Here is a 17,433-nt window from a genome sequence, read left to right on the forward strand (position 1 = left end):
GAATATATTGGTATAGTTAGGAAACTAGTTTTTTCAGTTAAAAAGTGGATATGGGGGCAGAAAGTCTCCTACATCGAACATGTGGAAGAAATATGTGCATTTAAGAAGATCGCTAAGGCAGCTCTTTGGCCTCTAAAACTATAGGCTGAGAACTATTCCATGGAATGAAAGCGAAAGGTGACAGTCACCAGATCAGTGCCTGCAGATGTGAATTCCTTGGACGCTCTTAGGTTAGGGCGTGTATCAGCGGGCGGGCTGATGTAATGTAGTGGATCTGTCCATGGCCACGTTTAGCATGTACAGAAGAGTAGCCTCAAGTTATTTGTTAAATCAGCATTCCGCTCACAAGTTACTTTAATTACATGGCTATGATGATTCCATGATACCAGACAGCTGGTGAAAACTAAAGAAGAAAAAATCTAATGCTCAGATGTTTAGCTTGTGGTCGCGTAGGCAAACCACCTGTGCACTAAACTAGTATTTTATCTAGATGTCTCATGACCTCTATCCCTTTTTCTATATACTTCATTTCTTCCTATTAGCCGGTATAAAGCTCAAATTAGATTAAAATTTAATCTATCTCCAAGTTCAGGCTTTAATGAAACAAAAATAAAGGAATTATAAGAGTCCTGTTTTCTGCTACAAAAATGTGGAGACTCTGGTTTCAGAATGACAGAGTAAAGACATACCCACCCAACCACCTTCTCTCAAAATTCACCAAGAAACATCAAGGAAAACAGGTAACAGAAATGCGTACCCATCATTTGGAAACTAGGAGATGTCTGTGCCCACAGTATATGGAGAGAGAATTTGGAAAAATGAATATCAAAGACTAAGCAGAGAGAAGGAAGGTCGAACCTTAGTGGCTGCAAAGGGAGTTGAGAAGTGAGCTAATTTTCCATACAGAACCCAGAAAAGCGCAGGAATGGGAAAAACTGGGCAGGGAGCAGCAGGATGAAATTGATCCCTCCAGTTTTCCACCCCCACCCAGTTCCCAAGCAGTTTGTTGACCTCTCTTCTCCCTCCAGACTCTGAGGTGAGCAGAGGTGGAGTTCCATCTGAAGCAAGAGAATTGAGGGAGTCTGTGTGTGGAACAGTGAAATCTCCATTTCTTTTCTACTGCTCAGACCCAGAACACCAACATCCAGAATAAAATTTCAAGAGAGGAGACTAGAGGGTGCTACCCCAGAGAAAATGCTTGTAAACAGTGATATTTGCAGGGCCTCAGTAAAAACAACAACTGGTCCCCTGATCTGCCTCAGTGAGGACCACCAGTGTATAAGACCAGCACATGTATGCTGAGCTTCTGGTCAGGTGAGCTTTTTGATGCCTTACTTTTTTATTTATTTATTTATTTATTTATTTTGTGGTACGCGGGCCTCTCCCGCTGCGGAGCACAGGCTCCGGACGCGCAGGCCCAGCGGCCATGGCTCACGGGCCCAGCCGCTCCGCAGCACGCGGGATCTTCCCGGACCGGGGCACGAACCCGTATCCCCTGCATTGGCAGGCGGACTCCCAACCACTGCGCCACCAGGGAAGCCCCTTGGTGCCTTACTTTTAAGAGTGAACACTCAAGGGCCAAGAGATACTCTGATATAACCATGATGAAAAAAAAAACAGAACAAAGAACTCAGAGGAAACAAAGATGGTGCGGGAAAGAAAATGTCAAAAAATGGTAATATCATTAAAGATGTGAGAGAAGATATTACATCTACAAAAAAAGAACAAAAAGATATTAAAAGGAACAATTAGAGAATACAAAAGGGTTCCTAGAAATTAAAAATGTGACTTTTTAAAATTCTATAGAATAACTGGAAGATAAAGTCAAGTAAATCTCAATATAAAGCATAATAAAATAATAAATGGACAATAGAAAAAAATAATAAAAAATGGATACTCGATGCAAGAGATCCAATACCTAGTACAAATTTTAGAAGATGAGAATTGAGATAACCATGGACAGGAAATTAGTAGAGGTATAAGAAAATTCCTCAGGAAATTTTTTTTTTTTTCTTTTTTTTGGTTTTTGTGGTACACGGACCTCTCACTGTTGTGGCCTCTCCCGCTGCGGAGCACAGGCTCCGGACACACAGGCTCAGCGGCCATGGCTCACGGGCCCAGCCGCTCCGCGGCACGTGGGATCCTCCCGGACCGGGGCACGAACCCGCGTCCCCTGCGTCGGCAGGCGGACTCTCAACCACTGCACCACCAGGGAAGCCCTACATATTAATATTTTTAATGAGGACAACTAAATAGATTAAAACTAAATGTATTTTCAGAGCACCAATAAGGCCAGTGATCTCGATAAACCTTAATCAGTAGAAAATTTTAGCTATTTCATGTGGCTCAACAAAAATTTGAATACACACACACACATATAACCTATCACAGAGTCATTAACAAAACTTAAGTGTGTGTCCACTCACTTTTCATGATATTATCTGACTTATTTTTAGTAGAATGGCTCATTTTTCTGAGAGTGGTGAGAGATTTGGACCAAACCAATATTCCAGCCTTTTTATCAGCAAAGAAAGAAGGAAAGTGTAGGGAACGTACATTTACTGAGAACGTGGTATGTAGCAGGTGCTCTGCTTAAACGCCTATCCCCCTGATAGGCCACTCCCTTTGAGGCTAGGGATCTAATTCCCACTCCAGGATTTTGTCGTCTCTTCCGGGTCTGATGGAGAAGGCTCCTTACTGGTATCTCTGCTTCTACTTTTGTCTCCTGACAGCCCACTCTAGACTCAGCTGCACCAGAGTGTTATGAAAATATATCATGTCACACACAGCACACTCCTGCCTAAAGCCCCTCAGGCCTTCCCCATAGCAATTAGAATAGAATCCTCTCTTGCTTCCATGGCCCACAAAAGCCCTGCATGGGGTCTGGCCTGCGCCCACCTCATTCTCTCTCACTCCATCTGGGACTCCCCTTTCTCCCAATCGCTCCCCATGCTTTAGCCCTGGGGTCAGCAGATGACAGCACACGGGCAAAACCCAGCCGACTGCCTGTTTCTGTACAGCTCCTAAGCTGAGCACGGTTTTCACATTTTCAAATGGTTGGGGAAAAAAATCAAAAGAAGAACACTATTGTGCCGTGTGGAAATGATAGGCAATTCAATTATCAGTGTCCGTAAATACGGTTTCACTGGAACACAGCCATGCTCACCCGTGTACGTATTGTCCAGGGCAGCTTCTGTGCTACAACAGCAGAGTACTTGCAACCAAGACCGACTGGCCTAAAAGCTTAAAATATTTACTAGTTGGCCCTTTGCAAGAAGCGTTTGCTGAACCCCGCTCTCGTCACACTGGTCTCCTTCCCGTTTCTGAAACTCACCCTGTTCAGTCTCTCCTCAGGGCTTTCTAGTTCCTGTTCTCTCTTCCTAGAATGTTCTTCTCCAGCTCTTTGCATGGCTGCTTCGTTCCATGAGGTCTCACTTAACATGGGCAAAACCAGCAGAAGGCCATACACTATCAGACTTCATCTCTTACCTATAAGAGGATCCCTGGGTAGAGAGATTGGATTGAAGGTTCCTTCTTTCCTTTCTGGCAGCAGCGAGGAAAGGAGAAGCTTTCTGGAGACCAGGCTCCGAACTGCGCTGACCTGGTGATTCCCTCCTGCTGTCGGTGTGAATGGATGCTCCTCACCTGCAAAGCAGAGCCTAAGGAGCTGCAGGAAGGGATGGTGAACTCCATCTCCCAGGCTCCAGGGAACACAGGAACCTTCAGAGACCCTCCCCAGGGCCACTGTAGCCACAGCCCTGTCAGATGATAGCCAGAGAAGTGGTGTGCACTGCCCAGAACTCTTGGCATACTGTGTGAACAGGGGAAGGAGGCTGAGGTGTTCTTTCATCACAGCGCCGTGGTCCACAGGAGAAGTCAGTCGCCCTGTGGATAAAAAGGAACCTAGGGGCAGGACAGGAATAAAGACGCAGACATAGAGAATGGACTTGAGGACATGGGGAGGGGGAAGGGTCAGCTGGGACGAAGTGAGAGAGTGCCGTAGACATATAAACACTACCAAACGTAAAATAGCTAGCTAGTGGGAAGCAGCCGCATAGCACAGGGAGATCAGCTCGGTGCTTTGTGACCACCTAGAGGGGTGGGATGGGGGGTGGGAGGGAGACGCAAGAGGGAGGAGATATGGGGATATATGTTCATAAAAAAAGGAAAAAAAGGACCTGAATTTAGTGTGAGGTGGAGTCAAAGTGCACAGCGCTTAGACCAGAAGGCCTTCTCTCTCCACATCAGCTGCAGGATCACAGACAGTCACTCTCCCTCTTCTGTGAAATACAAACTTGTCTAAGTCTCTGAGAGATTCTTAAGGGGCCAGTGAGAAAACATTTGTAAAACTGCCTTGTAAATTATGACTTAAAGGAATATAAAGTCTCTCACTCACCCTCTCTTAATACCGTGAAACGAGAACACGAAATTCTACCAAATACACACCGCTGTGACAGCCCCACAATTAAGCCTATTTGGTTAAACTGGTATGTTCTTAAGTGTATTATTTTGTTCTTAAAATATAAAAAGAAAAGATGTGTATAAGATTTTAAGGGATGTTGGCTTAAAATGCAACTACATTCTGTGAGATGGAGGGCGGGCGTTGCTGGACGCAGCGATGAGAAAGGGAGATTCTGAAAAAGAGAAGGCGCAGACATAACAGATCGCAGCCAGCCAGGCAGAGAAATGCACCAATACCTCCCCTCACATTTATGTGGCAGTTCTAATTTGGAAACAGTATATTTCCCAAAGCAACTCAACTAACAGGGCTCGGGGTACGAATGGTTCTCATGGAACTGAGTGTACTGAATTCCAAGGGGAGCATTCCGACAGAGGCTACAGCGGGGGGAGGAGGGGCATTCACTCTGAATTGGGATTTAGAGGGAAATACAGCAATTCCAGAGAGAGTGAGGGCCATGCTGTGCTAAGGGCTGTTTTAACAGAAACCAGTCTGTCTGGGAAGGCTCGCGTGAGGGCCCTGGCCCTGGCGTCGGGAGACGGGGGCCCAAGCTGATGCTCTGACGTGCTCTAGCCCTGAGAAGCTGCTCTCCGGGAGCCCATTTTCTCTGTAAAATTGGGACAACGTGCTCTCCCGTGAGGAGTAGAGATACTGCATGTAAAGCAACTTGCACCGTGCCCTGCTCAAACGAAAGCTGCTATTACTGTGCTAACCTGCAGTCGCTGCTGAGACGCACACTTCGTTAAAATCATATCATCTTCACTAGGCTGCGAAGATACCAGTTTGAAAGCTTAGCTGACATTAGAGGCTGACAGATTCTACCTGCAATGCCTGGAGATGATTCACAATGAGAGCATGACGAGAACAGAAAGAAGCATCTGCTGCCACAGGTGCCAAGGTAGTGGGGAGGGTCCTCCCTTGGCTGAGGTGTGGAGTGAGTCTGGGGTCTGACTCAGATAATTCCTGCAAGGCCAGAGCCACAGGAATTGCTGAGAATGGGACGCGGGGCCCAGGGAAAGAACTCTAGGCTGGAAAGGTAAGATTAGCGAGCAGAACGTAGGCCACGGACCAGGAAAGGCCCGAGCAACTGGTATATACAGCTAGATGGCTGACTGGGCTCTCTGGAGCTGGGCTGTGGCCAGGAGCTCTTTCTTCCACTGCCACTGCAGAACTAGCTGCCCGTGCAAGTCAGTAACCTTTGTCACCCATCCCCACCCACTCAGACCTGGCCTCACCTTCCTGAATGGATCCTTGCCCAGCTGCCTGTCACACCCCAGTGGTGTCCACAGCTCTGCTCCTTTCCTCACCTGCAAAGAACAAGAAAACAAAGAAGTGACCAGAGGCTGGGCCAGGTGAAAGGCCAGCAGCTATAGGTGAGCAAGGAGACTCCAGGCCCATAGCAGTCTGGAAGATCCCCTTGGTACAGGTGGAAGAGGCAATTCCATGTGGCAAAGGCCAACCCTTTTGCCTCCTTACAAAGCGATCTCTCAGTGTGGATCTACAGCAACTCCCCAAGCATCTTCAAAGTTTGAGGCTTGGAGGAGCCAAGAGAGCAGCACAGGATCTGATGAGAGTTGGACCTGAGTTCTAGTTTGTACTTGCTTTCCTCCGCCTCACGTGCATTTCCCTGCCTGACTGGCACCACCAGCTGGCAGGTAGGATCACCGTGCAGTTGTTCAACACTACTGGGCAAATGTATAAGAGACAAGAGACGGTTTAGGATTATCGACAAAGAACGTATAAAATGGTGGGTGTGTTAAAGATGAATACTGGGTATTTTTCAAGACTTTGTATAAAATCTTTCATATACAAATAGACTGTGGATTTCCAAGAAGAAAATAGAGCATGAAGTATTGCTCAAACGTGACTGTACTACAGAAAATGTCATGGGCTGAATTGTGTCCCCACCTCCAAATTCATATGTTGAAGTCCTAAACCTCGGTACCTCAGAACGTGACTGTATTTGGAGATGGGATCTTTAAAGAAGCGATTAACTTAAAGTAGAGTCATCAGCGTGGGCCCTAATCCCATGACTGGTGTCTCTATAAGAGAAGATTAGGACACAGAGACACCAACAGAGAGATGACCATCTGAACACAACGCAAGAAGGCGCCGTCTGCAAGCCAAGGAGAGAGGCCTCGGAAGAAACCAACCCTGCCAACACCTTGATCTCAGACTCAGAACTGTGCGAATATACATTTCTGTTGGTTAAGCCATCCAGTCTGTGGTACTTTGTCGTGGCTGCCCTAGCAGACTAATGCAGAAAACCTGTCAGCATCTTAATGATCAGTTTGGTATATGCTGGAACAGCGTTAATCATCACTTTAATAGTTTTATTAAAATTTATTCTGGGGGCTTCCCTGGTGGCGCAGTGGTTGAGAATCCGCCTGCCGATGCAGGGGACACGGGTTCGTGCCCTGGTCCGGGAGGATCCCACATGCCGCGGAGCGGCTGGGCCCGTGAGCCGTGGCCGCTGAGCCTGCGTGTCCGGAGCCTGTGCTCCACGGCGGGAGAGGCCACAGCGGTGAGAGGCCCGCGTACCGTTAAAAAATAAATAAATAAAAATAAAAAAATAATAAAAGAAAAAAAATTTATTCTGGACGTTTTACTTGCTAGTTTTGTAGTTTCACTGGTTTATAAATACTAACTTTCCTACCTTTACGTGTGTTATTTGCACATGATTCACACACATCCTTAAACGGCCAATCTCTGCCATTACAGAGAGACAAACACTTGCTGTGTATTCTCGGGCTATACCCCTAACCCCTGGCCAGCAGCTTGGAGACTGTGGTGGTTTTGTACGATGTCAGTGTAGCTAAGCGGGAACTATGGATCCCAGAGAACCTGAGCAACATTTGGAAGGCAGAAGTGAAACGGGAGCAGTGTCTGCAGGAAGTCAGAAGGTCCGTGTGGGGTCAGGTGCCGTGGCAGCTCCCAGCACAGCGGCGCCGCCACTGGCTCAGCTGGCGATGGAGGGCAGCAGCTCGGCCTCCAGGTTCTCCAGCTGCGTATTCAGCTTCTCCAAATCCTAGTTAGGTTTGCGTGTAACTCCACAGCGAGGTGCACCAGCGCTTCTGCAGGTCACCTTCATCGCCGGAGTTGGAGGATTGGAGGCATGAGAGACCGAGGTGGGACACACGGGTTCCCATTCATCCATCCACACAGCTTCCAGTTTGCCCCTGCCGTCTTCACTTCTCCACTTAGCATCCTTCCCCCCCTCCCCCACACCTACCCCATGAAGCTCGTCCATCCCGCTGACTCAGGCCCAGGTCTTGACTCAGCATGGACAGATTGCACAGACTGCATAACCAGCTCCCGTAATCATGTGTGTTCTAATTCCCACAATACATTCCTTACTTTGCTTAAAGTGGTTTTGCAACTCTGACCAAGCTTTAACCGATACAGAATTTGGAACCAGAGTGAATGACACTGTAATAAAAAAACTAAAACACGTGCACTGGCTTTGGGACTGGCCTTGAATGTCTGTCGGTGGAGGCTCAAATAAACATGAGGAAAATATTCTTGGAATCTGGAAGGAAGGAGACATTTTTATACAGTGGTGGGAAGTTTAGCAACATTGACATCCATGGTAACTTGGGAAATAGAAACTGTACCGATGAACCATGTGATCTAGCCACAGAATTGTCCAGGCACAGTGTTGACAGTGCCACCGGGCCTCTTCCAACTCCTACATTAAAATGAGAGGGTATAAAGATAAGCTAAAGAACAAATACTTTAAATATAAAGGTGACAGGTCTTGCTGAGTTTGAAAATAAAATTGTTTCTCATTCTCAGATGACAAGCAAATCTCAAATTAAGAAATGGCTTCTTCTGGGCTTCCCTGGTGGCGCACTGGTTGAGAGCCCGCCTGCCGATGCAGGGGACGCGGGTTCACGCCCCGGTCCGGGAAGATCCCACATGCCGCGGAGCGCCTGGGCCCGTGAGCCGTGGCCGCTGAGCCTGCGCATCCGGAGCCTGTGCTCCGCAACGGGAGAGGCCACAACAGTGAAAGGCCCGTGTACCGTAAAAAAAATAATAACAATAAAAATAAAAAGTAAACAAGGGTCTTCCCTGGCGGTCCAGTGGTTAAGACTCCACGCTTCCAGTGCAGGGGGCATGGGTTCAATCCCTAGTTGGGGAACTAAAATCCCACGTGTCTTGTGTCCAAAAAATAAAATAAAGTGAAAAGTAAACAGCAAGAAAAAAAATGTACTAACTAGACTGATGCATACTGATCTTACATCTCTGCTGTTAGAACAGTAGCATTCAAGTGAGTTACTATCTATTAACAATGCAAAATTAGGACATTTGGAGATGGGACCTGAAATTTGAGTATATTATTACAAAAGACGTTATAAAGATGACTCTGCTTTTTATGGTACATACAGAAAGACTGAGAGAATGTATTGAATGCTGGAAGTTGGCTTGCTGACCATCTGTTAGGATGTTAATCATTAAGGAACAAAGCGTACTATACCATTAAATAAAGCATGCTGAAAGAAGACAATAGTCATGATAAATGTAGAAATAAGCAAGAACAAAATAAGCAACAGCGTAGAAGCCAACAGTCCTCCCTTTACAGAGAGACACCAAACCAAAGACGCATATTCTCTCCTACCTGCAGCCCTTGTACAATAAACCATCACTGTATGTAGAGGACAAAGGCAGGTTGTGACCTGCATCTCCAGTTTTGGGTGAGGAGAAATTATTCTACCAATCAGAGACAGATGCCAAGAAGAGAAGACAACTTAATCTAGTTTTACTCCTGGTAGCACCCTGGTTTGAGAGGGCCTGTGACACAGCATTCCAGACAGTGTATTTGGGCAAATGGGTTACAGGCGGGGCCAAAACATTGCGTCCCTCATCCCTTGGGGTGGCCACGTGCAGCTCCACACATTTATCCCAGCATGCAATACACAAATACAATTTTCTATCATTATCACTCTCTATATGTGTCCAGTGGGATGGAGAACGTTGGGAGACTGTGTTGTGGTTGAAATGGTTCTTGATTTATGAGGCCTTCATATAGGAAACAAAATTCTGTGCATAATCCACCCTGATTCCAATCAGTTAAGGAGAAGTAAAATCCCCTTCAGACTATCTCACTATTCCCTTGGGATGCTCCCTGCCCTCACTAACCCACACTCTGCTCCCAAATTTACACAGAGAGAAGTTGCAGAAGGGTAACAGGGGAAATGTTCAGTTGTCACTGATCAGCTTAGTGACCTTGGGCAAATTACAAAGATCATACAGTGAAATCCCTTCCACGTATAGATGAGGAAACCTAGACTGAGGTTAAATAGTTAGAAATATCAAAGGTGTGCCTAGTGGTAGCACCAAGACAAGAACCCCTATTTTCTCCAGTCCCAGTATGCGGCTGCAACTGCCCTTGAACCAGACTACTGCCCTACATGCCTCAAGTAAATTATTCATTTAAATAAAAGAAAAAAGCACCACGTGCACTGTCACTATGGGAGATCAGCAGAGCTGTGATCCAAGGATACTGGCTTCCACCAGAATGGGACGGGCAAAACGGGCAAAGAGCCTTGGTATGCGCCTCACACTTAAAGATCAGGGTTCTGCTTTGCTGATGCGGAAACCCCAGAACTGGCTGCATCATGGGAGGACAGACTCATACCAGCTATACCCAAAGAACCTGAAATCTAAACCAGAATGCTAGTTTACTACTGTATTAGGGGGAATAGGTCTTTCCAGACTGTTTACTCCAATCTCAGCGGCCCCTTCTCATTTTCCAGGTCCCTTAGAGGCTGCTTGATGAACATGAAATCAAACCACAGGGATTCCCAGGCCCCGGAACACCTGACGAAGCATCCTGGGCCATAACAGGGCATTTCAGTGACTGCCAGTTACTTCCTTCTCCCACCCCTTCACCTTGCCCCCACCCCTACTGCCGAATTCCTGCTTGAGAGGGTGGTGTTCAGCCATCCACCCCCTATTAACAGTCATTCTTTCCTAGATAAAGCAAACACAATTGATTCATTTTCCTCCAGGTTAATAACACCTATTATGTTCAGCCTCAGATAAGTTAATACAGATGTCCTGATATAAAGCACTGATTAGCTTAAGGCATCTCTATCTCCTTAGTCAATAATTTACTGACTACATTCATTATCTTTTGATACTTCCTCATTGAGTCCCGGAGGTTAACTTTATCTCAGAGTTGTGTCTTGTTGTTTCTCCATGTACTAACTACAATATCTGCTACAAGCAACGCCTAGCAACTAGCTAGGGTGTCAACCAAAGAATTCTCATGGACCATCTTTTGAGAAATCATGAAGGGTAGCACATGTTATAGCTGCTCGTTTCATATTTTCACCCTATGGCACATGGGGCTGATTCTGCTGCACTGAACCACACTTTTCCATAACTTCTCTAGTTAGTCTCACCCCCTTTTAGTCCATTTTCCATTTCTTTTTTTTTTTTTTTTTTTTCTTTCTTAATCTTCCAGCTACCTTTCGTCTCCATACTTATACCAAGGCCCGCACACAAGTATCGGCTGTACTGACAAACAGCCTCGGTGCCTTCCGGAAGGCAGCAAAGATTAAAGCCTTATTTTTGGTGCAGAACGCCACTGCCAGGTGTCAGCCCTGAGACCTCGGAGCCTCAGTTTCCTCACCTGCAAAATGATGACAGTCACTTTTGTCACCTGTTTTCTTCACAAGATTGCTGAGAAATTCAAATAAGATAATGCAGGTAAGAACACTGTGAAAGGCCCGGCAAGCCACACAAAGGTAAGGAAAACATGCAGATAATTGGCAATAAAAATAATTAGGCATTCATGTTCATTCATTTATATGTGGCTTTGCTCCTTTTTTGCATCAATTAAATCAAGAGAAATGTCAGGTGTGATTCTTAGGGACCAAGATTATGGTTTTTGTTTTTTATTTTTATTTTTTTGCAGTAGGCGGGCCTCTCACTGCTGTGGCCCCAGCCGCTCCGCGGCACGTGGGATCCTCCCGGACCGGGGCACGAACCCGCGTCCCCTGCATTGGCAGGCGGACTCCCAACCGCTGCGCCACCAGGGAAGCCCCAAGATTATGTTTCTGCTCGGCAAGAGAAATATGCCCTCGAGTGCCTTGGGGATATAGTTAATTTGGTTTTTCTATGCTTTAGAATTCAAGCCCTATCTGGAATTCTCATGCCTTTTTATCCTTCTAAGCATTCTGATGCTAATGTAGGAAAGTTCAGAAACGATGACTATTCTAAATATGTATTACTTTATTTAATGAGTATCTTCATTAATACTTATGGCTCATCACATGACTGGCTTTTTCAAAAGCAAGAGTAGGTGGGTGGCAAGCCAACCCTTGTGCCTGCACACACACAAAATTTGGAGACCCAAATAAGTAAATTTAATTAGAGATTGCACATGGCATGATTGTGGGGTGCAGGCAAATTTACCCTGCCCTACAGCAGGAGGGCTTTGGCCTGGTGTGTAACATTTCAAAGGCCCTTGTTCATGGGCACCATTTCTCCCTTCTGCATAGATGATTTTGCAGCTGCTGTCAGGTGTAGAGATTTCATTTTCAATACTGAATGTTCTCCAGCTCCTGTAATAACCTGCAGCTGTTTGACCACACGGTGCAAGAGGCTGAATGTTGTGCATTGTCCCTGGAGCTGCTTCAGACCAAAGCAAAATATTTTCCACTTCCAAGAATCAGTGAAGGGCCACCTATCAGTGGAATTTAAAATATTTCTCCAATTAAGCTCCAGACCTACAGAGTCAGTTTTGAATGTGAGAAGAAAGGGACAGCAAGTCAGCAGAGTTGCTCTAAAAAGAACTGTTCTTGAGATGACAGAGTTCTCTGTTTGGAGCAGCCTTCGGCCCTCTTTCTGAATAAGGAAACACCTGGGTGCAGCAGGGGTGCAAAGCCCTCATTCCCTCCAGGCAAAATGAGAGAGAAAAGTCTGTGGATTTTTCAGTGCTGTTATCTAAGGGTCAAGAAGTGAGTGCCTAACTAACAAGCAGCGTATGTAGTGGATAGACAGTACATGTTAGTTAAATGAATTAATTAGTGAACACCATAATTTTAATAACATTTTAACATTGCAAAGCTCCATCAGTCTGAGTTCGAGTTTTTTCCTTAAAATTCTAAAAATACATGCTTGTGAGGTTGTAGCACTGCTCCAGGAGGGGCACCCACAGATGGGTGAAGGGAGAAGGTGCGTATCTGCCTAGCAAGCCAGATCAGTGGACCCAAACCTGGCTTGGCACTTAACGGGATCAGAGAGATTCTGGCAGATTTCACTTATATCCCATGTCCTTTTCTATCTGGGCATTTCAGGAGCAGACATTAGACGCTGGTTTATTGCTCGGCTATTACTCTTTTTTTTCTTTTTAGATTGTTCAGGATTGACCACACTAGAGTCGGTCATATTCCAAATACTTGCACCAAGTATCTGTAACAATAAGTGCATACCTAATGGTATTTAGTTGTGTTCTGGAGGAATTTTGGGTAATGATTATAGATTCTAGAATTAGGAAAAGAAATAATGGGTGTGATTATCATTTCCTTCTGTTATCTATTCAACCCCTCTGTCTTGCTTTTCCTTCCGTCATAAAAATAGAATAGAAACAAAATGTCAAGGTTTTGTTTTTGCCACTGGATTGTCATATGTATTCATTTATTTTTTCTCCTCCACAGAAACAAGATGTCCTTGACTGAGGGGACATTTACGGCCTAGAATACAAGGTTACACAATAGGGTTTGGTGCACAGAGATACTGAAGCTGACCCCTTCTCTCTCCTTGTCCCAAACTGAGGACCTTACTCAGAAGAGACTCTGGGATTTGTCATACTGTAATGTCCACAGGAAACAAGCTGTGGGTCTGAGAAAGCCAACCATGCTGGGTTTCTCATGTGAATGCTGGATAGCATTCATCTGTGTTCCCTTATAGGGACACAGTAGTACTGAAGCCTGCAGAGTTGGACACCAGGATTCCCAAGAGCAAATGCCTTAACTCAGAGCTGTGACTCAGGGGCCCCGGTAGAGGTCTTCATCTTAACTGTGTTTGCCCAAGAACTGAAGGGCCTTTTACAGTAGAGTCCTTCAGCCACGAAGGGAATTACAATTTGGGATCCTTGTAAGATACACTAAGAGGATACAGGAAAGAAGGAGGGCGATGGAGACGAGAAAGGGAACCTTCCTTCATTTATGCCTATGCATCGTACCTAACCTCACAGCCCCACCAAAGTCACGGGCCACAGCTTCCGGCAGCAAAGCTGCGGGATCCAGGAGTCTCCCGGGACAACTCCTGATGAACGGTTATGCTGAACTGTTGATCCAACCTGGAGCAACTTGCCTTTCCTTCCCTCTACACCTCCGACATCTCTGAGCTTCTTTCCAATGACATCACTAGTTTGAGGGCAGTGCAAATAAAACCTAACCACACTGCTGTGCCTCTTTTTATTACAAACTTTTTCCTCCCAACACCTTTTAGGGTGCGGTGTGTAAATGTACATGTGAACTTTTTTTTTGTCGGAACCTAGAAAAATGATGAAGCATTAAGGATAGCCTAGGTCTGGATATGCAAGAGCAGCAGATCCTTCCGCTTAACCCCATGCAAAAAAAAAAAAAAGAGATTCTGTGTATTCCAGCCTCTGTCACCCTGGCAGCACCTCCTTCAGGTCACCCCTGTGAGCTCGGACTTATGACCAGTTTTCAAAGACCATCCCTGAGCGGAACCGAGAGGCTAAGGTACAGTTTTCAAATGTGGAGTTTCCTCTTCAGGACCTCCCGACTCATTTATGTCCCAGCCCATTTGGGGGAGGACGGAGAGAGAGTCACTTGCTAAAAGGCTGTGTGCCCACAGCTGGCCGCGCTGAGCTGTTTCTGAAGCTCAGAGCAGCTATGACTCATGCCTCCCACAGTCCGTTAACTTCTCACTCCTCTTACGAGACCAGCTACCCTTCTCACTCTGACTCCTACAAACCCACTTATTTTCAAATTTGCTCAATAACCGTGACATTCAAACCCAACCTGCCCGTTGCACAGGATGCTGAGAAAACACACAGGGGAAATCGAGGGTCTGCAGTAAAAAATAATGACCATAACGTGAGGACTATTTTCTTGGACTCTGGGTGGTAAGGAATAGGTGCTAGGAAGAGACTCCAGCACGTTTTAGGACATGTGCCCTCTTGCCCAATCAAGTTAAAGGAATTCAGTCATCCTAAATGGTGATTTTCAGGAAGTCACACCAGATTTTAATTGAATTCACAGGCTCCTGCATGATTAGGAACAGAATACTTTGGGTACCCAAACAGGATTGAGCTGGTTAACAACAGAGCTAAAATGATTTTCTGCCTCAGAGTAATGCTCAAAGTTATTATCCCTGTGACACTTTCAGGCCCTGTTGCCAAAGTCACAAAAGTTAAAAAAAAGAAAATTTTTTTTTCAGAGAAGGTTCAGGTCTTTCCTCCATGGCTCCAGCTGCCAATGCGATTAAAAAATGCAACAGGGCTTCCCTGGTGGCGCAGTGGTTGAGAGTCCGCCTGCCGATGCAGGGGACGCGGGTTCGTGCCCCGGTCCGGGAAGATCCCACGTGCCGCGGAGCGACTAAGCCCGTGAGCCATGGCCGCTAGGCCTGCGTGTCCGGAGCCTGTGCTCCGCAACGGGAAAGGCCACAGCAGTGAGAGGCCCGCATACCGCAAAAAAAAAAAAAAAAAAAAAAAAATGCAACAGGGGGGCTTCCCTGGTGGCGCAGTGGTTGAGAGTCCGTCTGCCGATGCAGGGGACGCGGGTTCGTGCCCCGGTCCGGGAGGATCCCACATGCCGCGGAGCGGCTGGGCCCGTGAGCCGTGGCCGCTGAGCCTGCGCGTCTGGAGCCTGTGCTCCGCAACGGGAGAGGCCACAACAGTGAGAGGCCCGCATACCGCAAAAAAAAAAAAAAAAAAATTGAATAAAAGAGAAAAAGACAAAACTCTAAAAATAAAAACCAATAAGCTCACAAAATCATACAGATGAGCAAACTTTCTAAGCAAATACAGTGCTTTGTATTTGCTTAGGAAAATAACCAAATGTTTCTTCATTTGGACCTTCTTAAAAGAAGTACTGTGGCTTAAGCTGGCAAACTAGTTTTTCTCTGGGATCCATAGACTAGAGATGGGAAGATAAACCCTAAATCTTAAAGAGAACATTTTGTAATGAGAAATGCCTATTTGCTCATTCTTTTCCTATGTCAATTTTTTTAATTTCCATTTTTCATAAAGAAAGTAAATCTAACTGAATCATTCCTCTGCTGGAAACCCTTCAAGGTCTCCCGACTGCTTACCTGAAGAAGCATGATACACATTCCCTCAGGGGTATCTGAGATGATTTTAAGTGATCCATGGATAAATATTTTCTAAATTTTTAATTGTAATGCATTTATTGTAAAGTGTATTAGAAAAATAAAACGGGTATGACTAAACTGTGATTTCGGGGATATTACTGCTTAGGCCAAGATCAAGTAAAAATGAACTGATTTTAATATTAAATAATATCACAGAGACAACACGGATACGGCAAAAATGTAAAGAGAGCGGGAAAAGAGCTGTTTTGGAAACAGTGGCTGACCAGATGGAGTTCAGGTTTTCCCACATGGCACACAAGGTGCTTACCTCTCCAGCCTCATTTCTTGCCACCTCTTGCTCAGCATTTTATGCTTCAGCAACAGACACCAAATACCACTGGTTTTCCACTCTCCCATCGGTGTCTTGCGTTCCTAAGCCCACCTTTTTCTACTCACCTACCCTCTGACCTCCAAATTATCCTTTAAAACAGCTTTCAGGCAGACCATACACCCGTACCTCTGCTCTAACTGCACTTGGCCACAATATCTGGGAATGATCTCTTTGTGTGTTTTTAACCCACAGGACTTTGAGCTCTCAGGGCAAGGACTGTCTTATTTATCTTTGTATCCCCAGCGGTAACACGGTAATTATTAACTCAGTAATTTCTTGCGTAAAACCTAGAGTCGGTATGGAATAAGTTTAGTCATAAAATGGTAGTGCTTTTATTGAAATCTCTTCTATGTGCAAGGCACGGTAATGGACAATTGGAATCAAAGACGAATGAGAATAAACTGTTCAGGGAGGTTATAATGATCTCATTTAACCCTCAGAATGGTTTTATGGGTTAGGAATTATTCTCTACCTTACAGATGAGAAATCTGAAGCTGAGTAGCAGCAATATAGCATAATGGCTAAACGATTGATTTCTGTCATTAGAAAGCCTGTGTTCAAGTCCATTTAATAGCTCTGAATGGGTTACTCAACCCCTGTAAACCTTGCTTTCCTCTTCCATAAAAGGGAATACTGATAACAATACCTATCTCTTAGGGTTGTTTTCAGGATTAAATGAGATAAGGTTGATAAGGCCACTTCAACAGTGCCTGGCACATAGTATTTATTAAATCTGCATATGTATATATCACATTTATTAAAATATATATACAATAAGTATAATATAATAAATTTAAAAGACTGTTGTGCTGCTTCAAGGTCTGCCTCAAAAACAGAAGACATAAGTAAATTATATCCAAAAATAATTTAAAAGCAACTTAAAACTTTATATCCTCTTTTGAAAATGCCATAGAAATTTTCCTTTATAATACACAACAAAATGTCTATAACATCCTCCTCATCCATCAAAAAAAGCCCTACTGATCACAGCATTCAACTACACCCAATCTTTTTTTTCCGTGTCTCAACCCCGTCCCCCCAAAACAGAACAAATCTCTCTCTTCAAACACACCCTATGCTGTCTGTTTTACTTTTTGCCCATCTCATTTCATCTTCCAAACCCTTTATCTTCTTTCCCCAACTAACTTTCTACCTGTTTATTGTAAATCAATTTTGCTGTGAACCTAAAACTGCTCTAAAAGATAAACTCTATATTTTAAAAACATCTTCAGAGCCTTCTCGGTGTATATGCTACATCACAACTCTTTAGCACAGTCTGGACAAAATCGAC

This window comes from Kogia breviceps, chromosome 20, assembly GCF_026419965.1.
Source record: "Kogia breviceps isolate mKogBre1 chromosome 20, mKogBre1 haplotype 1, whole genome shotgun sequence".
NCBI lineage: Eukaryota > Metazoa > Chordata > Mammalia > Artiodactyla > Physeteridae > Kogia > Kogia breviceps.